This window comes from Neoarius graeffei, chromosome 4, assembly GCF_027579695.1.
Source record: "Neoarius graeffei isolate fNeoGra1 chromosome 4, fNeoGra1.pri, whole genome shotgun sequence".
In the NCBI taxonomy this organism is placed as follows: Eukaryota; Metazoa; Chordata; class Actinopteri; order Siluriformes; family Ariidae; genus Neoarius; species Neoarius graeffei.
Genome location: NC_083572.1, coordinates 80,752,968 through 80,777,735, shown reverse-complemented (window position 1 = coordinate 80,777,735; position 24,768 = coordinate 80,752,968). Strand labels below are relative to the sequence as shown.

The 24,768-nt window shown below is 44.8% G+C and overlaps 1 protein-coding gene across 4 annotated transcripts in view; it reads right to left on the bottom strand.

The window, feature by feature from the left end:
- The window catches only part of lpp (LIM domain containing preferred translocation partner in lipoma), a 492,132-nt gene that overhangs the window by 453,588 nt on the left and 13,776 nt on the right, over nt 1–24,768 (bottom strand). For 3 of the 4 annotated variants that reach the window (XM_060919812.1, XM_060919814.1, XM_060919813.1), the window contains exon 2: nt 9,202–9,294. The gene's annotated coding sequence lies outside the window, so the exon portion shown is untranslated. Of the gene's footprint in view, nt 1–1,631; nt 1,734–9,201; nt 9,295–24,768 lie in introns of those variants that run through there. The other variant, XM_060919815.1, reaches the window with a different exon arrangement.

Below are 24,768 nucleotides of genomic sequence, written 5' to 3'. Positions count from 1 at the left end.
GAAGACATCGATTGAGGTGTGTGACTTTGCGCATGCGCATTATATTTGTATCGATACAGAGCCGCTTCATCTGTCCACACTACAGCGAAGCGCTACAGTACCGATACTGTACCGGTATGAAACCCATACATTTGTGGGTTTCGTACCGATACAGTTATACCGCTACAGTACCGGTATAGTTGCTAGTGTGGACAGGTGTTGTGGTACGAAAGTAGTATCGTATCGGTACAAAATCCCTAGTGTGGACAGGATATTAATGTACGCACATACTACAAATAACAGCATAAGCCATCACAGGATCTCATCTCATCTCATTATCTCTAGCCGCTTTATCCTTCTACAGGGTCGCAGGCAAGCTGGAGCCTATCCCAGCTGACTACGGGCGAAAGGCGGGGTACACCCTGGACAAGTCGCCAGGTCATCACAGGGCTGACACATAGACACAGACAACCATTCACACTCACATTCACACCTACGGTCAATTTAGAGTCACCAGTTAACCTAACCTGCATGTCTTTGGACTGTGGGGGAAACCGGAGCACCCGGAGGAAACCCACGCGGACACGGGGACAACATGCAAACTCCACACAGAAAGGCCCTCGCCGGCCACGGGGCTCGAACCCAGGACCTTCTTGCTGTGAGGCGACAGCGCTAACCACTACACCACCGTGCCGCCCATCACAGGATCAAATAAATAAATAAATAAATAAATAAATAAATAAAAGTACCATATGCCAGTTTCTGAGAAGCAAATGAAGAAAAGCGAACACAGAAAATACCATGTACGGTATGGCAGAGATGGAAATAAAAAGAGGAGGAGGTATATTTTGTGTGTGTGTGTGTGTGTGTGGGGGGGGGGGGGGGGGGGGTCTGGCATTAAAAATCCATACAATAAAGAGGCACAACAGACAAATTAGCATGTCATTCATTTATATTTACTAAATATAGGTCTTTACCAAGCATACTTCAGAGTATATCAAGCTTCGTTTGAAACCGTTTCACTGACAGTATGAAAAACATAAAATGTTAAGAGACGATATGTAAAGTGATCATTTAAAAACACGCAAGAAATTAAATAAATACAGCATTCAAAGGTGTCCCTGGAAAAGCTTATTTTGTAGTTAAAAAAAAACAGAAAAAAAAGAAACGTTAAGCTTATGAATAGGATCAAAACGCACAGACTGGCCCTTTTAAACGTCAGTCAAACCTGACATTACAGAAAGTCAGCGCACATTAACTATACAAAGATAACTGACCTATTTCATCATTACTAGGTGAGAGAAATATTCGGTTTGCCCTGGTCAAGCTGATAATGGTCAAAAATGGCATATTAATGCTTCGCATACACACCATGATGCACTGCTGCTCTAAAGTGACCAAGGGAGGGCAAGCCATTCCAGCTAGTCAATCATACGTGCCCAAACACATTAGTGAGACTGCTATCTCCATGCCATATCACAGCAGAATGAATGAAACCTGTCCCGACATACAGCCCAACACCCAAATACATCCCTACCTTCCTGAGAGACAAAAACAAATAGACACACACAGAGAGAGAGAGAGAGAGAAGGTAAGAGTGAAAGGAAGAAGATGCATACAGAGTTCAGCATAAAGAACTGTTAGGTACTCACAAGGTATCCCGATTGTGTGTGTTTGTGTGTATATACGAGTGTGTGTGTGTGTGTGTGTGTGTGTAGCCTCGACAGCAAGCCTTGCTCAGTGTGGCTTTAGTGAGGAGGATCCACAGGCAGGCCCTTATGCTGTTCAAATGACTCATACACCGTCTTCCTTTTGCACTGTGCAGCCACAAGGAGGTAAACATTTCCAAATATGGAGATAAAAATGGGAAAAAGATTGGGGGGCAAAAATTGATTCAGCTTGCTCTCGATGCTTGGAATGCCACTCGCTGGCCACGCTGGCCAGAGTCACTTGGATGCCAAATGTGTGGTTCATACCGTCTGCAATGCTGCCAGGATAAGGTTGATAATTGCGCAGGGTTATGAGAACGGCAGTCTGGACAGAGCCAAGTGCCTCATAGCGGTCTTCAAGAACCATAATGCATGTAAACACAATCCGAGGCAATCACGCATCCACGGCAAATCCCTTGCCAAGTGCTGAGGCGCATCAGGCTGAATACATGCTGTGTACTGAACTGCCACATTCCCAAACTGATCAGTTCAAGGTGCCACACAATCTTGTTTGGTTTACCTGATTCAGCATGAACGGAAAGCTGTGTATGCGCGTGCGTGCGCACGTGTGTGTGTGTGTGTGTGTGTGTGTGTGTGTGTGTGTGTGTGTGTGTGTGCGCTGCAGAAAATCTGAAGGAACTGGCCAAGTATGGAAGCTGTTGCAGCCCTCATCAATCAAGCTGAGTGCTCAGCGGACTACAAGCACAGCTTTTCATCAGGGCACAAAAATGCTTGGCACCAGAAGAAACGCCAAACACAACAATTCATGCTTTTGCTGTCTGTGTGTGTGCGAAAGAGAAGAGAAATCGAGCATGGGCACACCTCTGTACTCTGTTTAGTCCTTCTGCACTATTAGTACGCATGATTACCTCCATACTCTATACTTGAGTGCAAAAAGTGGCACGTCGATACAGTCTTTTAGTTTGTCATGTTTAAGATTTGCGATTAAGCGAACAGGCTCACAGACGAAGTGCAATCTCATAACGGTAAATGGAAACGCTGGCACACGATGCAACATGAACGAGATGTGGCCGTTTATATTGTGACTTAGATATACTGTACAGACGTATGATAAATTAAAGGAAAACGGACGGCCCTGTTTCACTTCTCCCCTTAAAGGGAAGAGTTATTAAAAAATCAGTCCCTTTTCTGCTACGATGAAAAGTTTCTATCCTGATGGGAGGACTGGTTTCTTCCAGGATGACCCCGCCCCCATCTACAGAACACGCAGATTCGATGAATGTTTTAATCAGGATGAAAAACAGAACGTCAAGGACGTAGTCGCTCGTCTGGCCTGCCATCAAAACAACCCTGACGACCAAAACATCAAACAGAACCGAAATGTGACGATGTGAGACAGGACCAATCTCGACGACAAATTGTTTACAACAGGAAAATCAAGAAAGGACTAAAATTTGGTTCCTCAAGGGAAGATCGACCCAAAACATCGATCAGAACTGAAATCGGATGAGAAACAATTCTAGCTAGAAGAAAATGTGTTGACCTAATTACTAATTTGTTAGCAAAAAATTGACAATACAATGACCAAGTTTTGTGCAGAAGGTTGAGTTCTTTCAAACAAAAAACAATCAGAACTGAAATCCATTGAGAACTGAGGGAGGAGACGTGATTTAACTGAAAATTAAAAAGTTGTAAACAAACTTGCAAACAAATTGTTTACAAGAAAATCAACAAACAAACGACATACATGTCAAACTATACGGAATGTCCGTATTTTATACGGATTTGATTCAATAAACGAGGTATACGGGCGTATAAATAAAGTTATACGGATTCTTTAAAAAAACTTCAATATTTATTTAGAGCTATAATCAATTCCCACGATGATAAAAGAGCGCATAACATTTACAAACGTACTGTACACCACAGACAGCCAGTAAAGAGTCTTATGAAATCGCACGTTATCTTGTGGTAGCGAGACTTCGTTCCACTTTTGATCATGCGCACACCGCATTGCGAGAATCCCGCCAACCGTGAAGTCATAGACATATAAACATAGACGCCGCCTTCTGCGTAGAATCATACGTCATCCTCGCCGCCATATTGGATGTGGCAAAGTGGAGATTCTTCAACCGTCTCTGATATAGCGTCTAGACAGTAGCCGAGAATAAAGATGCCTCATTCATGTGCTGTGTTTAACTGTACCAACAGGTTTACCGTCCAAACGAGATCACACGGGACCTTTCACAGGTGAGACTGGAAAAATACTTTCATTGTATTTGGTCATTATAACGTAATTTTACGAACAGATTTTCCTGACTTTGTGGCTAATATGAAGTCTCGCGCATAATAGCCGCTCGGTGAAACCTGTCTCCAAACAACGAAGTATTTCCTTCGTAACTACGCCGATAACACTGTGTTTTTGTCAAACATTGGAGCTTTGTATTCATTCTGAAGGTTTATTGTTATTAATATTGAATAAAAAGTAACTGGGATAGATCATTGTTAATTATCATTCAAATTTTAGGTAAATTATTTTAATTTGCATCTTATACAGATTTTATAAGGGAAATACGGACTTTGGAGGTTGGTTATACAGGTTTGATTGACCAAAGGTTGAAGTGTGAAACGACCAAGTTTTGTTCCTCGAGGGAAGCTCGACCCAAAACAACAATCAGAACTAAAATCGGGTGAGAACTGCGAGAGGAGATACAATTCTAACGAGAAGTCCCAAAACTCGTTAAGTTGGCCTAAGTAGCAGTTTCTTTAGCAAAAATCGGACAATACAATGACCAAGCATTGTGCAGAAGGTCTAGTTCTTTCAAACAAAACAATCAGAACTGAAATCCACTGAGAACACAGGGAGGAGATACGATTTAACTGAAAATAAAGTGTTTACAACAGGAAAATGAACAAATGAAGGGAAGGGAAGATCTACTCAAAACATCGATCAGAACTGGAATTGGATGAGAAATGAGGTCTAATTCTAGTGAGAGGCTTGGAAAGTTTGTTACTTTGGCCTAATTGCTAACTCGTTAGCAAAAAAAAAAATTTTGACAAAACAATGACTGAGTTTTGTGTGGAGTGAGAAGTTCTTTCGAGCAAAACAATCCAGACAGAAATCCATGGAGAACTGACAGAGGAGATACGATTTAACCGAATTGTGGACGGACGGACAACGGATAGACGACACGCCATGGCAACACCATGTCGGCCTTACGGCCAGATGAGCTAGCGATGTAAATCATACTGCTATGGCTTTTACAGTTACCAGATCTCAACCCAACCGAGCAACCGATGGGAGATTTTGGAGCGAAGGTGTTAGACAAATCGCTCTCCACCACCATCATCATCATCATCATAAAACCATCAACTGAAAGAATTTGAGCTAAGAATGGCGTTCATTCTTCCACGGCAGTTCAAGAGATTTGTGGAAATCAATTCCAAAACGCACTGAAGCTGTTCTGGTGGTTTGTGGTGGCACAAAACCTGACTAAGGCATTTAACATGGTTTACCTTGCTGATGCTTTGTACACTATTGGCATTATCTTAACCAGCTTCATGAGGTCGTCACCTGGAATGTTTTTCAATTAACTGGTGTGCCTCGTCAAAAGCTAATTAGTGCAATTTCTTGCCTTGTTAATGTATTTGAGCCCAAACAGTAAATAATACAGTAAATAGCCCTGTTCCACAACTGTAGTAATCCATATTATGTCAAGAAACCGCTCGACTAAGTAAAGAGAAACGACATCCATCATTACTTTAAGACATGACGTGTCTTTTAATTAATACAAATAAAGAAAAACAGCGAAGTAGAAGGTGTGTCCAAACTTTTGACGGGTACTCTACGTAGGTCGGGATGGGGAGGGACGGAAAAACAAACAAACAAACAAACAAACAAAAAATAAATAAAATTAAAAACGCCCACTAGAATAACTGACATAAATATCACCTGGCATGCTAAACATAATTATAATTGTTAAATCACTGATCGTCTTCACGGATCTCTTAACGTAATTTAAAAGAAATTAATAAACATATCATCAATATCCTTGCCTACTGCACTTGATATGAAATTCCAGACGAATACAATGTCACTGTAGAATCATTTCTCTTCTGTCAATATAAAACGGTCTCAATAGTGTTTCACTTTCGAGCAGAGCTAAAATAAGTCTCTCTCGACTGAAACCACAGAGGGGGATTTCAAAGGTAATAATAACCCATTTACAGAGAGGTTAAAGAGTGTCAGAGCGAGTGACTTCAGGTGATTAAGGACGCCTAATTACCCGTGGCCTGGCACTCCCTTTGAGGAGAGCTGGCCAGAAAACTGAGAGAGAGAGAGAGAGACGTCTGTACCTTTACACACCTCTAGAAGCAGAAAAGAGCTCAATATGGGACAGACATGTTAAGCCTCTAATTTACGGTACACACACGTGAGCAATAACACACACACACACATACCCAGAGCAGTGGGCAGCCATGCTAACAGCGCCCAGGGAACAGTTGGGAGTTAGGTGCCTCGCTCAAGGCCGTCCCATGTTAACCTAACCGCATGTCTTTGGACTGTGGGGGAAACCGGAGCACCCGGGGAAACATGCAACCTCCACACAGAAAGGCCCCCGCCAGCCGCTGGGTTCGAACCCAGAACCTTCTTGCTGTGAGGCGACCGTGCCAACCACTTACACCACCGTGCCACCCTTGAAGGTTTAATAAATCTAAAAAGTATCTACTGAAGCAGCATTATAAATCATGGCGTCATCACTTATAAATCACAGCGCACCATGCACGCGAACACACACACATTCTCTCTCTCTCGCTCATTCATACACTTTAGTGTCAAACCTCCTTCCTGCATGCTTTCAGGATATGGGAAGAAACTGAAGAACCCGAAGGAAACCCAGACAGACACAGGAATCGCATGTAAAACTCCACACAGACAATAACCGGCGCTCAACAAAACCCACTAGATCAGGGAAACTTGTGATTTTTGCCATCAAACAACAAAGCTATGATGCATCACACTTCCACCTGGAGGAAAAATAAATAAATAAATAAATCATTCATTCACGATCAGCTCATTTGGGATTAAATTTACAACTGTAGACATGCCGGTTTTGAAACCTTGAAATTCTTTCGAAAATTCCATGCCTTGTTTATACACTCACCGGCCACTTTATTAAGAACACCCATCCACCTGCTGTTCTATGCGGTTATGTGATCGGCCAATCCCTTGACAGCAGCACGAGACATCGAGTCATGCAGATACAAATCAAGAGCTTCAGTTCATGGTCACTTCAAACATGAGAATGGGAGAATTTGTGATCTCAAAGTGTGACTTTCAATATGACATGGGTGTTGGTTTGAGCCAGATGGACTGGTTTGAGTATTTCAGAAACTGCTGATTTCCTGGGGTTTCCACACACAACAACACTCTCTAGAGTTTACACAGAATGGTGTACACTACCGTTCAAAAGTTTGGGGTCACTTTGAAATGTCCTTATTTTTGAAAGAAAAGCACTGTTCTTTTCAATGAAGATCACTTTAAACTAATCAGAAATCCACTCTATACATTGCTAATGTGGTAAATGACTATTCTAGCTGCAAATGTCTGGTTTTTGGTGCAATATCTCCATAGAGGCCCATTTCCAGCAACTCTCACTCCAGTGTTCTAATGGTACAATGTGTTTGCTCATTGCCTCAGAAGGCTAATGGATGATTAGAAAACCCTTGTACAATCATGTTAGCACAGCTGAAAACAGTTGAGCTCTTTAGAGAAGCTATAAAACTGACCTTCCTTTGAGCAGATTGAGGTGGTGTTTACATTAGACCGTATCCGTATCGTTTTCATTGCGGATGCACTGTCCGTGCACATTAAAACGCCGGGAAACGACTCCACAGGCGGAACAATTTGAATCCGCCAGGGTCCACGTATTCAACCCAGTACGTATCTGATCCGGTGCTGTGTAAACATTGAGGAACGAGGATACGCAGTGCTGAGCTCTAGCTGACGTCGTCATTGGACAACGTCACTGTGACATCCACCTTCCTGATTCGCTGGCGTTGGTCATGCCGCATTGGTCATGTGACGCGTCCAAAAAACGGCCCAGTATGTCCCCATATTTTGTTTGGACACTTTCCCAGTCCACACCCTGAGCCGACACCGTTGTTTTATAATCCAATGTTACGTTTAGTAACAATTGGACCTCGTCATCCGTCCATGAAAAAATGGTCTTTAGGCTTGCCATCCTTCCACTTGCAAGTGGTGAGTGACTTGCGCATGCCCGATATGCACTGGGATCATGTGACGTGCCGTCTAATTAGTCATGTGATTAGCGTATCCGTGTATTGGCGCTGCTGTGTGCACGGGGAACGGTTTTGTTGCAGGCACAGAAATTTTGTGCGTGTACGCGAATCGTTTTAAAAACGTTAATCTGATGATCCGCTGATTCGAAATAATGTAAACAGGGCCCGAGTTTCTGGAGCATCACATTTGTGGGGTCGATTAAATGCTCAAAATGGCCAGAAAAATGTCTTGACTATATTTTCTATTCATTTTACAACTTATGGTGGGAAATAAAAGTGTGACTTTTCATGGAAAACACAAAATTGTCTGGGTGACCCCAAACTTTTGAACGGTAGTGTAGAAGGAAAAAAAACCCAAAAACAATCGTTGAGTGAGTGAAAGTTCTGTGGGTGGAAACGTCTTGTTGATAAGAGAGGTCAGAGGAAAATGGCCAGATTGGTTCGAGCTGCCAGGAAGGATATAGTAACTCGTAGCAACTCTTTACAACCATGGTGAGCAGAAAAGCATCTCAGTACGCAACAGCAGAAATGGGTTCGGCTCCTGCCAGCCAAGAACAAATTCCTATTAAAGTGGCCGGCGAGCGTATTACTATTCCAACAAGTAAAAAAATCTCCTCTGCCCTGTGTGTTGTGTAATCAATTATAAACGACAACAGAGGGGAAAAAAAAAAACGGGGGGGGGACATTACATTATGCATTTCTCATCTCATCTCATTATCTCTAGCCGCTTTATCCTGTTCTACAGGGTCGCAGGCAAGCTGGAGCCTATCCCAGCTGACTACGGGCGAAAGGCGGGGTATACCCTGGACAAGTCGCCAGGTCATCACAGGGCTGACACAGACACAGACAACCATTCACACTCACATTCACACCTACGGTCAATTTAGAGTCACCAGTTAACCTAACCTGCATGTCTTTGGACTGTGGGGGAAACCGGAGCACCCGGAGGAAACCCACGCGGACACGGGGAGAACATGCAAACTCCGCACAGAAAGGCCCTCGCCGGCCACAGGGCTCGAACCCGGACCTTCTTGCTGTGAGGCGACAGCGCTAACCACTACACCACCGTGCCGCCCATTATGCATTTCTACTTCATTAAATTTGATCAACTTTATTTCTCCTTCAAAAGGTGCAATTAGTTGTTTTTTTGACATATGCACTTGAAACCATGTCTGCTGTGGATTCGAGAGGTATACACAGCACGTAAGGGGGAAAAAAACAAACCAAAAAAAAAAAAAACAACCCATACCTCTAAAGATGAATGAATTCAATGGCTCAGTTCTCCAGCAACAATCCAGCGGTGTCTCTTCTGGATAAGGCCTGATTAGACGCACATTGAAACCTGATGACGGATAAAAGAAAATGTATTAAATTCAATTCGAATGGATCTTTTTTTTTTCAACCAACAGAAGAAGCAAGAAAACACAATCAAAAGCTAGTTACTGCCACGTGCTGCAGTTATTCATTGAGCGAAGACTGCGTGACAGCATCAGTGAAGGAAAAAAAACAACAACAAAAAAACCCAGACACTATTGACTCAGCTGTCAGTTAAAAGCAGCACCATCCACAGAAAGACATGAGGACTTTATTCTTAAACATGAACCAAGAACAGAACAGGAGATGAGAAACGTAGCTATTTTCATCCATGAAAACCTCATTTAACGGACAGCCTGCCCTTCCCAGATGATTTCATATATGTAATCTCACAGCACGCTTGCGTATGTCAAAGCAGACTGTTCTTTCATCACATCCTTAATCACCTCCTTAGGTACCCTATTTATTTCAATCATCCTACAGCTCGTTCCATTTCGGTCGGCAGAGCAGGACTCGAGCATAGAACTATAGACACCAGGTTGGATTTTTTGTTCTTACTCATTTACCCAAAAAAAAAAAAATGTCGTTTGATTTATAATCACGAATGATGGAAGTGTCCATTAAACATATACAGTAAGTGGTTTGTTTAACAGCAAACTTTTTCAATTGCTTTGTCTTTTTTTTGGCATTTCTGCATATTCAACAAGATTAGATTTAATCTCATTTCATCTCATTATCTGTAGCCGCTTTATCCTGTTCTACAGGGTCGCAGGCGAGCTGGAGCCTATCCCAGCTGACTACAGGCGAAAGGCGGGGTACACCCTGGACAAGTCGCCAGGTCATCACAGGGCTGACACATATGGCCCTTTTCCACTACCCTTTTTCAGCTCACTTCAGCTCGCTTCAGCTCACTTCAGCCCGACACGGCTCGCGTTTCGACTACCAAAAACCAGCACGACTCAGCTCGTTTCAGCCCTGCTTAGCCCCTAAAACTCGCACCGTTTTGGAGTGGGGCTGAAGCGAGCCAAACCGTGCCGAGTGAGGTTGGGGGCGTGAGCAGACACTCCCCTGTGCACTGATTGGTGAGGAGGCGTGTCCTCACATGCCCACACACGCCCCGCGAGCGCGCTGGGATCTGTAAACAACGCAAACCCGGAAGAAGAATAATTACGAATTACGAGAATTTCTGAAGCCTTATGCGCCTCGCCTCATCTATACGCTCTTGCCAGTATCTGTTGGCGTTGTCGGTGACAACAAGCCACAGCACCAAGACCAGCAACACTAACGACTCCATGTCCTCCATGTTTATTGTTTACTATCCGGGTCGTGAGACTACCGCTTAAAAGCTCACTGAATCAGTGACATACAGAGCATCGTGGACGAGTTCGCGGAGCGCAAGGCTCGCCGTATGCCCTTCAAATAATGCGCGCAGTAGGCTATTGATGTTTTATTATGAGCCATGTACAGTATGTCGCCGAATGTTTTTTTGTTTCTGAGTTGCATGTTCGTTTGAAGGACTTAATGTACAAAATAACATAGTTGCACCCCGTAGTGTTGAAATTGGTAAACACAGTGCATTCAGTGAGGTTTGCACCGCCCTCCTTTTATTTCTGACTCTTCCTGTCACCGTTGCAACCTCTGAGCGCTCATTCGTATGCCCTTCAAATAATGTGCGCAGTATAGGCTATTGATGTTTTATTATGAGCCATGTACAGTATCCTAATGTTTTTTGTTTCTGAGTTACATGTTCGTTTGAAGGACTTGATGTACTAAATAACATAGTTGCACCCGGTAGTGTTGAAATTGGTAAACACCGCAGTTGCGGACATTTTGTAGCCTAAAATGATGTTATGATAAGCTTTAATAAAGTGCCCGGTCATTTGCCCCGCCCCGGCTCTGACTTGTTCCGCCACTGTCACTGATGTCACTGTTTGCGCTGCTTAACGACATCACGTGACGTCCACCCACTTTCACTAACTCCACCCAATGTGTCCACCCACTTCCAGCCAGCACGGTTCAGCGCGGTTGTAGTCGAAATGCAACTCCAACAGCCCCGCTCAGCCCGACTCAGCTCGACTCAGCACGGCACGGCTCAGCCGCGTTTGTAGTGGAAAAGCGGCATTAGACACAGACAACCATTCACACTCACATTCACACCTACGGTCAATTTAGAGTCACCAGTTAACCTAACCTGCATGTCTTTGGACTGTGGGGGAAACCGGAGCACCCGGAGGAAACCCACGCGGACACGGGGAGAACATGCAAACTCCACACAGAAAGGCCCTCGCCGACCACGGGGCTCAAACCCGGACCTTCTTGCTGTGAGGCGACAGCACTAACCACTACACCACCGTGCCGCCCATTGGATTTAATTTGATTCAAAAATACAAAAAAAAAAAAAAAAAGTGAAGTTCAGTCTGGTTTTGTTTTTGTTCAACAGGGAACTAAAGAACGTGCTCTGAGTAACTGTGGGTGGTAAAAGAGAGCAACTGGACTTGCTTGAAGATTCTTGAAGACGTTTCACCTCTCATCCGAAAGGCTTCTTCAGTTCTGTCTGACTGGTAGGGAGTATCAGGTATTTATCCTCTCATGGATGAAAAGCTCATCTAAGGTGTCGTTGAGTCATCCTGTTGGTGTGGGTCACTGGGGGCTGAATGTGAATGGCCTCGAGAGTCGTTAGGGTGATCAATGGATTGCCCGTTAAGGTGATCAATGGAATGCTGATTCTCTCTGTCCTCCTGTGAGCCACTGAAAACAGCTGGGTTTTGGTGTGCATACAGTTGTCTGGGAAGTGTGCCAAGGACTGCATTGTAGGTGGCTGATAAATTATGTCTTAGCCCATGTTTACATTAGACCGTATCAGCGGATCATCAGATTAACGTTTTTAAAACGATTAGTGTGCACACAGCAACACCAATACACGATTCGCCTGCACACAGCAACGCCAATACACGGATACGCTCGGCTCCACAGGCATCCTGCGCTCCAAATCACTCCGCCCTGAACAGCGAGTGCCCTCTGGAGGGTGCGCACTTCGGCCCTGCGCAGCTCACAGAGTGCGCGAGTGGAGTGCACTAGCAGTGTTTTCGGGACTGAGCCGCTGTGTGTGAGATCCCAGCGCATATCACTTACCACTTGCAAGTGGAAGGATGGCAAGCCTAAAGACAATCATAACTACACAATGGGCAGTATTTGCATCAGTATTTGCAGTATTTTCATACTTTTGTACTCTTTAATGAAAGGTGATACAAGGCGGAAGTCCGCGCCGTTTTTCAGCAGTCGCGTCACATGACCAACGCCAGCGAATCAGGAAGGTGGATGTCACAGTGACGTTGTCCAATGACGACGCCAGCTAGAGCTCAGCACAGCGTATCCGCGTATTCTCAATGTTTACACAGCACCGGACCAGACACGATCTGGATTGAATACGTGGACCCTGGCGGATTCCCGTTTCCCGACATTTCCAGGTGGTTTAATGTAAACGGACAGTGCATCCGCGAAGAAAACGAGACAGATACGGTCTAATGTAAACGTAGCCTTAGACCCCCACCTCTGTTCAGTGATGGCCGTTCCAGGTTGACAAAAATGGCTTCTTTAACTCCTCGCTCATACCAACGATCCTCTCTGGCTAAAATGCAAACGTTGGAATCCTGAAATGAGTGTCCTTTGTTGTTAAGATGAAGGTAGACAGCAGAGTCCTGGCCTGAGGAACTGGCTCTCCTGTGTTGAGCCATACGCCTGTAAAGCGGTTGCTTGGTTTCACCAATATACGAGTCCGTGCATTGCTCACTGCACTGAATTGCATACACCACGTTGTCCTGTTTGTGTCTGGGTATTCTAACCTTAGGGTGGACCAATTTCTGCTTCAGGGTGTTACTGGGTCTGAAACGTACCGGAATGTTGTGTTTGTAGAAGATCCTCCTGAGTTTCTCAGATAGACCAGAAATGTAGTATCAACGGTAGAGGGAAAAGAGAAGGAGCAGAATCACATCAGGAAAGCACTTCAGAACTGTGGGTATCCCAACTGGTCTTTCTTCAAGAGCAGGAAAAGGAACATAACGGACAAGGAGGATAACAGGAACAAACGCAAGAACATTGTCATTCCCTACATTTCTGGTCTATCTGAGAAACTCAGGAGGATCTTCTACAAACACAACATTCTGGTACGTTTCAGACCCAGTAACACCCTGAAGCAGAAACTGGTCCACCCTAAGGACAGAATACCCAGACACAAACAGGACAACGTGGTGTATGCAATTCAGTGCAGTGAGCAATGCACGGACTCGTATATTGGTGAAACCAAGCGACTGCTTTACAGGCGTATGGCTCAACACAGGAGAGCCAGTTCCTCAGGCCAGGACTCTGCTGTCTACCTTCATCTTAACAACAAAGGACACTCATTTCAGGATTCCAACGTTTGCATTTTAGCCAGAGAGGATCGTTGGTATGAGCGAGGAGTTAAAGAAGCCATTTTTGTCAACCTGGAATGGTCATCACTGAACAGAGGTGGGGGTCTAAGACATAATTTATCAGCCACCTACAATGCAGTCCTTGGCACACTTCCCAGACAACTGTATGCACACCAAAACCCAGCTGTTTTCAGTGGCTCACAGGAGGACAGAGAGAATCAGCATTCCATTGATCACCTTAACGGGCAATCCATTGATCACCCTAACGACTCTCGAGGCCATTCACATTCAGCCCCCAGTGACCCACACCAACAGGATGACTCAACGACACCTTAGGCTACGTTTACATTACGTCGAATCAGCGGATCATCAGATTAACGTTCTTAAAACGATTCGCGTTTACACTAAAACCGTTAGCCGTGCACACAGCAACACCAATACGCGGATACGCTCGGCTCCGCAGGCATCCTGCGCTCCAAATCACTCCGCCCTGAACAGCGAGTGCCCTCTGGAGGGTGCGCACTCCGGCCCTGCGCAGCTCACAGAGCGCGCGAGTGAAGTGAACAAGCCACGATTCGGGACTGAGCCGCTGTGTGTGAGATCCCAGCGCATATCACTTATTACTTGCAAGTGGAAGGATGGCAAGCCTAAAGACAATCATAACTACACAATGGGCAGTATTTGCATCAGTATTTGCAGTATTTTCATACTTTTATACTCTTTAATGAAAGGTGATACAAGGCGGAAGTCTGCGCCGTTTTTCAGCAGTCGCGTCACATGACCAACGCCAGCGAATCAGGAAGGTGGATGTCACAGTGACGTTGTCCAATGAGACGCCAGCTAGAGCTCAGCACAGCGTATTCGCGTATTCTCAATGTTTACACAGCACCGGAGCTGATACGATCTAGATTGAATACGTGGACGCTGGCGGATTCCCGTTTCCCCGCTTTTTCAGGGGGGTTAATGTAAACGGACAGTGCATCCGCGAAGAAAACGAGACAGATACGGTCTAGTGTAAACGTAGCCTTAGATGAGCTTTTCATCCATGAGAGGATAAATACCTGATACTCCCTACCAGTCAGACAGAACTGAAGAAGCCTTTCGGATGAGAGATGAAACGTCTTCAAGAATCTTCAAGCAAGTCCAGTTGCTCTCTTTTACCACCCATAGTTACTATGACCTGGATGACTGAGAATATTCACAGAAACGTGCTCCGAGTAAACTAATCTGATGTGTTCACACAGTCATGGCCATTATGTTACCTCACCATTGACTTTTTCCAAATACTGATTAAAATTCACTTTTTTTTTTAACCCAATCAACTCCCTTCCTGGCGGCACGGTGGTGTGGTGGTTAGCGCTGTCCCCTCACAGCAAGAAGGTCCTGGGTTCGAGCCCCGGGGCCGGCGAGGGCCTTTCTGTGTGGAGTTTGCATGTTCTCCCCGTGTCCGCGTGGGTTTCCTCCGGGTGCTCCGGTTTCCCCCACAGTCCAAAGACATGCAGGTTAGGTTAACTGGTGACTCTAAATTGACCGTAGGTGTGAATGTGAGTGTGAATGGTTGTCTGTGTCTATGTGTCAGCCCTGTGATGACCTGGCGACTTGTCCAGGGTGTACCCCGCCTTTCGCCCGTAGTCAGCTGGGATAGGCTCCAGCTTGCCTGCGACCCTGCAGAACAGGATAAAGCGGCTAGAGATAATGAGATGAGACAATTCCACCTTACCTTTGAATAGTTTTAGACCAAACTTTGTTGCATCTTTAGTGCTTTTAGGGACAGCATTTTCTTTCATAATTTGCAATTCTTCCTCACTTACGGTGACGAAGCGATTGGCTGATGTTTTGCCGAGTTGCTCAAGGTGATTGTTGAGAAATAGTCTGAATTTCTTGACCAATTAGCACACGCAATTTTCTGTTATCACCTGTGTATTTATAGTGATAAAGAATAACAACTAGGAGGACACTCAAGAGTGCATACCGTACATCCGCCAAGCCACATGTTTGGATTTGCATCCAAATCTAATGAATTGTTCCTTGGCCCATGACCTACTTTACTTCAAAATTCTATCAAAATCCATTCACTACTTTAAGCTGTTGAACAGACAAACAAACAGTCGTGCAGAGAACGATACTTGTGAAAAATCACAAAGAAACGGAAGTTATGGCCGATTAGGTGCTTTTACAAGATTTGACCTTGACCCACCAAAAACTAAGGATGTCTTTGTGTGATGCTAGTGAGTTGTCTTGTGCACTTTGGTGACGCTAGAGCACCAACAAACGGACAGATCAACATACTTGCAAAAATCTCTGATTTTCGCAAGTAACAAACAAATGGAGACAAAAACAAAAAAGTTGAAGGATGTAATGAGATGATTTGATTTTTCTAGCACAAAAGATTTTCGAATATATTTTCCTTTCATTTTTCCCCACTGGGTTTTTGATCGTCAATCAATAACACGATAGTCGAAAAATATCATGGTTTCACACGAAGTTATCATACCATGAAAATTCCAAACAGTAACACCCCTAACTGTCACTTCGGTCAACTAAGACAAGACAACACCCTACCTTACACTCAGTACATTAATGGGCCTTTTCCACTACCCTTTTTCAGCTCACTTCAGCCCAAGACGGCTCGCGTTTCGACTACCTCAGAGCAGCACGACTGATCTCGCTTCAGCCCTACTCAGCACTCAAAACTCGCACGGTTTTGGAATGGGGCTGAAGTGAGCCCAACCGAGCCAAGTGGGGCTAGGGGCGTGAGGAGACACTCCCCTGTGCACTGATTGGTGAGGAGGAGTGTCCTCACATGCCCACACACGCCCCGCAAGCACGCTGGGATCTGTAAACACCGTAAACCCGGAAGAAGAAGAATTATGACAAAGAAGAAGAAGATCAGAAAACTAGAAGATGGAAGACCAACCCAAGCGAGGAAAGGCCAGCAAGACCAAGACCAGCAACACTAACGACTCCATGTCCTCCATGTTTATTGTTTACTATCCGGGTCGTGAGACTACCGCTTAAAAGGTCACTGATGTCACTGTTTGCGCCGCCTAACAACATCACGTGACGTCCACCCACTTTCGCTAACTCCACCCAATGTGTCCACCCACTTCCAGCCAGCACGGTTCAGCGCGGTTGTAGTCGAAATGCAACTCCAACAGCCCCGCTCAGCTCGACTCAGCCCAACTCAGCACGGCACGGCTCAGCCCAACTCAGCCGCGTTGGTAGTGGAAAAGCCCCATTACATACACACTAATATTCCATGATTATTCCAAACGACAACATTCGGAATTTGATACAGGTCATGTAAACGGCGTATTCCGTTTGCATAGTCTGAAAAAGGCCAAAACTTAATCAGAATTTAGCATTTTCTGATTAAGACGTGGAATATGTTGATATTTTTCAGGTTCTAGGAGGATTCTTTGGACATGTATACAGCACATTCAGAATATACGTACATCTCGATTAGGGTTTTTATGGCAGTTTGTGACGCACAGTCTCTTGCCTGTTTACAGGTCAGCTCTGCGCGTTGTACACAAACCAACAAGACAACAGTTTGCAAGTGAAGGGAAAATTAGTCACATATATTTTATGCTTCGTGTTTATTTAATGTTTACTGCTGCACCAAGGGTTTGAGAGTCACGCAACTGCAATCTTCTGTATGTCCTGTACATATTGCAGAATTGACAAAGTAGACTTTGACTTTAACATAAACAACTTGGTAGGAAAATTATCTTTTTCAGAATAAGGGCAAAAACTGCAATTTTATATAACATAATGAATTCACTAGGTTCACATACACTCACTGGCCACTTCATAAGGAACACCCGTCCAACTGCTGTTTTATGCGGTTATCTAAATCAGCCGATCCCTTGACAGCAGCACGATGCATAAAATCATGCGGATACAAATCAAGAGCTTTGGTTCGTGTTCACTTCAAAAATCAGAACGGGGAAAAATTGTGATCTCAAAGTGCGACTTTCACTGTGACATGGGTGTTGGTTTGAGCCAGATGGACTGGTTTGAGTATTTCAGAAACTGCTGATCTCCTGGGGTTTCCACACACAACAGTCTCTAGAGTTTACACAGAATGGTGCAAAAAACTAGCCTGGCAAGCCAGACTAATGGCCCTTTTCCACTACCCTTTTTCAGCTCACTTCAGCTCGCTTCAGCTCACTTCAGCCCGACACGGCTCGCGTTTCGACTACCAAAGACCAGCACGACTCAGCTCGCTTCAGCCCTGCTTAGCCCCTAAAACTCGCACGGTTTTGGAGTGGGGCTGAAGTGAGCCAAACCGAGCCGAATGAGGCTGGGGGCGTGAGCAGACACTCCCCTGTGCACTGATTGGTGAGGAGGAGTGTCCTCACATGCCCACACACGCCCCGCGAGCACGCTGGGATCTGTAAACACTGTAAACCCGGAAGAAGAATAATTTCGAATTACGAGAATTTCTGAAGCCTTATGCGCCTCGCCTCATCTATACGCTCTTGCCAGTATCTGTCCGCGTTGTCGGTGACAACAAGCCACAGCACCAAGACCAGCAACACTAACGACTCCATGTCCTCCATGTTTATTGTTTACTATTCGGGTCGTGAGACTACCGCTTAAAAGCTCACTGATGTCACTGTTTGCGCTGCCTAACGACATCACCTGACGTCCACCCACTTTTGCTAACTCCACCCAATGTGTCCACCCACTTCCAGCCAGCACGGTTCAGCGCGGTTGTAGTCGAAATGCAACTCCAACAGCCCCGCTCAGCCCGACTCAGCACGGCACGGCTCAGTCCAACTCAGCCGCGTTTGTAGTGGAAAAGCGGCATAAATGTGAATATTTAGTCTGGCCTCGATCCGTAGACATTTTTGAAGGGTGGGGGTGGAACAAACCACTGTCTTTCAAACTGTCTCTGTGCGTATAGGCCAACGCTCTGACCAATCAGCGCAACAGTGACTGTGACGTAATCAGAGTGCGCAGTGGGGGAGACCTTGAAATAAATAATTTTTCAAAATGCGTATTAATTAATAAACAGGTTCTAGATATTAAGAAGTTTGGAGATAATGACCACAAGTTTGGAGTCTGTACCACATACTTAACATACACTCTTATTTTTTTCAAGGGTTTGCTTAAACTGTTTTTGAGAGTTTTTATTTAGTGGTGTTTGGTGAAATAATTTCCCTTAAATTTAAAATAATGGGAAAATAAGAAACAATCAAAAAGTAATGTTTCAAAGCTGTTTATTAATTCTTCGTACTGCACAAACTAGCCCCATCCTTTTGGCTATGAGCGGAGCCAGCTGGTAGATCAGACTTTTGCCATAGCCGGTCGGCAAAACAGCGAAAACGTCCTTCTTGAAAAGGAATGAGCGGAGAGCCTCTTCCTGCTCATGTTTCAATGAAAACTCCAAGTCTAATTCTTCTAAAACTGATTCCAAAGCGGAGTCAAACGCGCGCTGTTCACTAGCTGTAGCCATCTTTCCTGTTGTGCTTTCTCCAGCGTCGCGCAGCTTTGTCGTCACTCCTGCAAAAGCCTAGTCTGGTTAACACCAGACCATATCACAAGTGAAATTTGGTCTGGAATCCGCCTACTGAATTTCTCGTAGGGGAGGTGTGGTTTACGATTGTCAACGGCCGTTTATTGGACGTTGCGAATGTCTATCATTTGGCGTATACGTAGCCCATGGCCAATCATGGCAGTTGTACCCGGTGACGTAGTTAGAGCGACGAAGAAAGACTGTAACACCAAACGCTGTTCTTTTTTTAAAACAAACGTTCGCTCTAAACTATTCAGAACAGTGTCTAAAGCTTGATCGAAAGTTTGGTTCGTATCGCTCGCCGCCATGTTAAATGTGATCCATAAACAGTCCCAAATAAACTACAAGCTTCCGTTTGTCGAGTAGTACGCGTCACCATCTTTCCACCCCTCCCCACTCTCTGATTGGCTCCCTAACTCAGGCGAGCCTTTAGACGATAGTTTCCATGCTGTCTTTTCAGATCGGAACGATTGTGCAAAGCAGCATGGGATTTCCCAGGCTAGCAAAAGCCCGCCCAAAGAATCCAAACAAAAACCTTGCGTTGTGATTGGCGGGCACGATTTGATGCCCGGGGTGTTTTTGTTTATATGGTGCGAGGCTAGACCCATTCGCTAGGCAAAAATATTTTTGGCCACTAGGCGGGTGGATCTAGTTTACTAGGCTAGCAAAAAACAAAACAAACAAAAAAACAACAAACATTGAGTGAGTGACAGTTCTGTGGGTGGAAACGTCTTGTTGATAAGAGAGGACAGAGAAAATGGCCAGATTGGTTTGAGCTGCCAGGAAGGACATATCCATCCATCCATCCATCCATCCATCCATCCATAACCACTTATCCTATGCAGTATCGCGCCAAGCTGGAGCCTATCCCGGCTTACTATGGGTGAGAGGTGGGGTACACCCTGGACAAGTTGCCAAATCATCACAGCGCTGATACACAAATACCCTGTCCACACTAGGGATTTTGTACCGATACGATACTACTTTCGTACCACAACACCTGTCCACACTAGCAACTATACCGGTACTGTAGCGGTATAACTGTATCGGTACGAAACCCACAAATGTATGGGTTTCGTACCGGTACAGTATCGGTACTGTAGCGCTTCGTGTAGTGTGGACAGATGAAGCGGCTCTGTATCGATACAAATATAACGCGCATGCACAAAGTCACACACCTCAATCGATGTCTTCGCTGAATAAAATAGTGAAGAACGGAGATTCATTTTCTTTGTTTCTTTCTCAACTGCCTCGCGCGTTTTATACGATTCGACTGAATAAATGACCACCAGAAATACAGACTGTACATTGACGACAAAAAGCGCACACACGTTGTTTCATCCGCCATATTCTCGGAAGGAAGTTACTCGGTAACCACGGAAACATTTCGCGCATGCGCATTTCAACTACCGTGAAAGAAAACCGCAAACATTTCTCGCTAGTGTGGACAGATGCACTAAACTGTACCGGTATACTTTGTATCGATACAGTTATACCACTTTCGTACTGGTATACATGTGAACACAGCAATAGACAAACAACCATTCACACTCACATTCACACCTGTGGTTGATTTAGAGCCACCTGCATGTCTTTGGACTGTGGGGGAAACCCACACAGACACGGGGAGAACATGCAAACTCCACACAGAAAGGCCCCTCGTTAGCCACTGGGCTCGAACCCAGAACCTTCTTGCTGTGAGGCGACAGTGCTAACCACTGCACCACCGTGCCGCCAGGAAAGCTATAGTCACTCATATAATCACTCTTTACAACCATGGTGAGCAGAAAAGCATCGCAGCATCCAACAACAGAAGACCACATGAAGTTCCACTCTTGCCAGACAAGAACAAGTTCCTAGCGTTCCGTTGCATAGATCTTTATTCATATAACAGACACTACAGTGAGTCTTTAAGGGAGCTTATAACTTGTTCAAGTGCTGTAGGACACATCTCTGCATTGCTAAGCTATGTTTCAGGATGATACGCTACAAATTGACAAGCTGATTAATTAGTAGTATTTCCGTGAATTAAGTGAATCGGAGTTAAAACTGGACATTGATGCCAGTTTCTATTTTACTGTTCATATGCATCACGGTGACATTAGGCTAAGGGCCTCTGCATGCTCTTGCGCAGAGGCTTTCGCAGATAGCTTTTCGCAGACAGTTGTAATTTATCGTTGAGCAGGGAGTAATAGGTGTGTGCGATGTTATTCACCGCCACAACACAAGGGGGCGCGAAGTCGCGAAATCGCTAGGAGTAGTTGGTGGGTGTGGTTAGTGGAGTGTTTATCCTCCGGTTACTTATAATGACTAGAACTGGAGTCGTATAGATGTACGTACTTCCTCACTTCCTCGATCAACCGCTCTTCGTGCTGCTCCATCTTCGCTCGTGTTTTTAAAAATGGCGGTCGTGAAAACAAACCAAACCGGGATAGTAGGGAAGCGGAAGTGCGTGTACAGCGGATGTAGAGTGGACCAATCAGAGCCCTCTTGTCTGCGACGCCATCTGCGAGGACTGGGTTGTCAGCATAAATTGGCCCTAATACCCGGGCTGGGGCTTAGAAATACAGTATACAAGGCCCTACCACCTTTTCTACGAAACGTCCAACACATTGTTTGTGTTTAGGGTGGGACCGTGATATGGACAGAGAAAAAAAAAGTCCTACTTTTTAACAAACACAAAACTAGGACAGACAGCACACAGGCAAAGGAGGTTTATATCACCATATACAGCCCAACCGCCGTAACTTTGTACACTGACCACCGTATTGTACGAAACGCAACAGAAAACCTGACATTACAACCACGCAGGCAGGCCAACGTTATCGGGGAAAAGTTTAACTTACTATCACGAATTAGCCTTCACTTCTTTGAAGCAAACTCCTCAGTTGGATCACTGAGGTCAAAGCTAGTGACATTCAAGTTAAATGACTCCTATGATGTTTCTGCTTTCTTTTAAACCACATTCTTGCCATTTGGAACGCTTTAAACTCCTCAAACTACAACATACAGTGGTCATCGTTAGATAAAACAAAAAGGTATTAAAATGGCTGTGATTAATTAGCTTAAATCTCACACGGAACAGATGACAAAAATCTAACCTTGAACTGAAGTACATTTAGGCTACATCCACACGACAACGAGATTTTTTTTTTAGCGGGTAAAAAAAAAATATCGCGTCCACATGGGCAACAGATCAGTAAAATATCAGGTACATATGGCAACGCAACGCTTGCTGAAAACGATGCAATACACATGCCACACCTCTACGTATGTGCGCTGCAAGACGGTCCCATCGGAGACACCAGAACAATAGAAGAAGTAGGACGCATGCGCATAAACCCCTTCTTCTAGTCATGTGGTTGTGACGTCATCGTAAACAAATCCGTTCTACTCATCCAGACGACTTGGCAACGGCGCTGTTGCCAGATTTTTCCACTCTGGAAACCGTTCTCAAAAAATGTTGTTTTGGAGCACCCAAAACGCCGGTGCCGTGTGGACGCCAGGCCGAAACGATAAACAATTTTATCAGATTCACCTGAATCCGTTGCCATGTGGACAGGGCCTTATTTTCAATACACAAATAAATACATCAGTAAACTTTTCAACAAGTCCAAATGTCCCCGATTATTAGCACCCACGGAAAGCTTAACGAACAAAATGCATTTATCCTTTGAATATTTTACTTTAGGTTCACCTGAGCGTTTCGCAATTATTTAGCCGTCATCCATGACTTCCTGTTTCACTGCGGTATAAATATGAGAGGACACAGAGGCCAAATTGCCTTAGTCATTCATCAACAGAAGTGTGCTGACCTTCATAAACCATGGTTATAAACAGATACATGCCTAAAAACGCCCATATCTACTGTTAGGGCCTGCGTTTAAAAGAGCTGTGAGGAACCTGTCTGGAAGTGGACAAGAGTGCATGATGGTTAAAGAGGCAAGCATTTCTCCAAGGATCACTGTTGGAGGTTTGCAGAAGATGGCCACAGTTTGGGGTCGCCAACTCTCTAAACATACAGCACCCACGTGCAATGAACCGGTGCTACAGGTGCTCTAGCCCCTGCCCCTTTTCTGTTTGCTGTCCAAAGTGCCCTTTTCATAGGGACTGTTTTTTTTTTTTTAATATTTGTAAAAGATAAGTTAGCTCCAACATCAATATTCTCTACAATTTGACAATAATATCTCATCTCATTATCTCTAGCCGCTTTATCCTGTTCTACAGGGTCGCAGGCGAGCTGGAGCCTATCCCAGCTGACTACGGGCGAAAGGCGGGGTACACCCTGGACAAGTCGCCAGGTCATCACAGGGCTGACACATAGACACAGACAACCATTCACACTCACATTCACACCTACGGTCAATTTAGAGCCACCAGTTAACCTAACCTGCATGTCTTTGGACTGTGGGGGAAACCGGAGCACCCGGAGGAAACCCACGCGGACACGGGGAGAACATGCAAACTCCACACAGAAAGGCCCTCGCCGGCCACGGGGCTCGAACCCAGGACCTTCTTGCTGTGAGGCGACAGCACTAACCACTACACCACCGTGCCGCCCTGACAATAATATATGAAATTATATTTATTTAAAATAATGTTTTTCTATGTAAATGCGGGCATCAATCCGTGACGTCATGCATTCAGTGAGCCTCCGTGCAGAAAGCGCATGCAGGCGGTTGACAGTGGGAGACAGTGCGAGGAACGGCATGGTGAGGTCACACTGAAAGTCTCCTTTCATTTCTTATCTGAACATGCAATATTGTGCAGCTTAGAACACAACAGTAAATGCGTAGGGTTGTTTATCATTTAATGAAGCCGCCTAGGCTATATTTAAACCGGTTGCTCCATCCATTTCATTAACGTGGCAGATTTGGAAACTTTAGTTTGAACGACGGCGTTAATAACATATTCTAGCAGCTTCGAAAACTTAAGGCTGAATGACGACGTCCACAACATATTCTAGGCTGTCGGACCTTCTTCTGCTGGCAATTGAGAAAGATATCCATATTGAATACAGTGTTGTCAGAGACATTTTCAAGAACATGGCAAACCGAAGACTGCTGCTTTGAAGAATACTGCAGCATTTAAATGGATCTCACTCACACACACACACACACACACACACACACACACACACACACACAATGTTCAGTTGCAATTGAAATTTAGTTTTGAATAAAGTTAACTTGTGTGAAAAATTTGTTCCAAGTGCCCTTTTTTGAATGTTGAGCCCCTGCCCCTCCAAAGGTCTTTGCACGGCCCTGACGTACAGTACATTTACACACTAGCGCCACGCCTATTCGGAAAGCGGTCCGAAGAAAGCGTTTTTGTTTCATCCAAGCATAAAGATAACGGCCTGGTGTTTGCTAAACAGTCCTGGAATTTGGCTAGAACCAGGTTCTGTGGTGAGATGAAACAAAAGTCGAGCTTTTTCACAACAAAAACCTCAAGCTTCGTTTGGTGTAAAAACAGCGACATTCATACAGAAGAGAAGCCACTGCGTGTTGTGAAGTACAGTGGAGGATCTGTGAGGTTGTAGGGCTGTCTGTCCTCCATAAACCCCACA